Source organism: Alligator sinensis, unplaced genomic scaffold, assembly GCF_000455745.1.
Source record: "Alligator sinensis unplaced genomic scaffold, ASM45574v1 scaffold322_1, whole genome shotgun sequence".
Taxonomy (NCBI): domain Eukaryota; kingdom Metazoa; phylum Chordata; order Crocodylia; family Alligatoridae; genus Alligator; species Alligator sinensis.
Genome location: NW_005842154.1, coordinates 766698 through 768306, shown reverse-complemented (window position 1 = coordinate 768306; position 1609 = coordinate 766698). Strand labels below are relative to the sequence as shown.

The window sequence follows — 1609 nt, the reverse complement described above, 5'->3', positions numbered from 1 at the left end:
CCCACCCCCTCCCTCTGTCCCTCCCCGCCACCTTCTTCTCCCTGCCAGCTGTTCTGGGCGCGGTAGGGCCAGGTGGTGAGGTGGGACGGGGATGGATGGACTGACATGCTGCCACCATGGTCTCCGCCTTCTCTCTCGGAGTGGGGGGGAAGAGGGGGAACCCCGCTGCTTGGGTGGCCAGGGTGCGTTTGTCCATGCAACCTGATCCACCCAGCCAATCGGCACCCACCTTCTTGGCGGTGCATGTGCAGCTGGCCCGGAGCATTACAGACAGACAGACTAAGCCTTTTATTATATTAAAATATAGATATAGCTACATGTATATGTATGAATCATGATGACCACCACTCAAGTGCAGCTACCTCTAGGGTGAAACATGGTAGGAGTTGAGTAAGCACAACACTAACACAACATTTCAGAGCAGGACATGATTTACTTTATGGAAGTAAGGGCCCATTTAGGGAGGTGGAACATTTCTGGCCAAGTTAGACCCTGGTTAGGATGCAGACATTAATATCCCTGTTCCTGTGAAAATTGAGGCAGGAGATGTGATGTCAACGAGTTGTCAAAACCTGAGAGTTGCATTATTTTCAAAAGACTGCAGCAGAAGCCTCCTAGCACCATGGTCAGCTAGCACAGAACTGATCCAGGGCAAGAAGTGCTACCCTTTTCCTAAATCAGCCAGGGCCTTCTGTTAGACCTGTCCTGGTAATGGTCTGTCTTAACTTTGCTTGGTTTATGGTACTTAGCCCAGAAATCTTCAGAAGTACCAGTAGTGACGGTAGCTGGTGCATCCTGGAACATTCCTTCCCTGTGGTAAGGCAAGCTGGATGCAAATGTACATCTGCAGTGACCATTCTTGACATAGAAGGTCTCAAACCCTGTACCTGGATGACAGCTAGGTCTTGAGTGGAAGATGCTTTTGCCCAATAGAGGTGATTTACACACTTTCACAGGTTTGAGTCAAATGCCTGAGTGGTGAAATACTTGATGGAAGTAGCACTGGTAACGTACCTATGTGAATAGCTCTTGCTTTTGGAATGACATAGATTCATAGATTGTAGAGTTGGAAGGGACCACAGTGGGTCATCATGTCTGACCCCCTGCCCCTGGCAGGAAAGAGGACCGAGGTCAGATGCCCCCAGCCAGGTGACTATCTAGCCTCCTCTTGAAGACCTCCAAGCTAGGTGATAGCACCACCTCTTTTGGAAGCCCATTCCAGATCCTGGCCACCCTTACTGTGAAAAATTTCTTCCTAATATCTAACCTAAATCCACTCTCAACTAGTTTACACCCATTATTCCTAGTCACTCCCTGAGGCGCCTTAGTAAACAGTGCTTCCCCTATTCCCTGTTGACCTCCCCTAATAAATTTATAGGCGGCCACAACATCTCCCCTCAGCCCTCTCTTGTGAAGGCTGAAGAGATTCAGCTCTCTCAACCTCCCCCCGTAGGGTCCATCACGAAGGCCACTAATCATGTGAGTGGCCCTCCTCTGGACCCTCTCGAGATTCTCTGTGTCCCTCTTGAAGTGCGATGCCCCAAACTGGACACAGTACTCCAACTGCGGCCTGACCAGTGCCACATAGAGGGGGAGCATCACCTCCTTT

The 1609-nt window shown here is 50.1% G+C and overlaps 1 protein-coding gene across 5 annotated transcripts in view; it reads left to right on the top strand.

Moving 5' to 3' along the window:
• Positions 1 to 1609, top strand: part of NPHP4 (nephrocystin 4) — a 104555-nt gene that overhangs the window by 33728 nt on the left and 69218 nt on the right. The window lies entirely within an intron of this gene.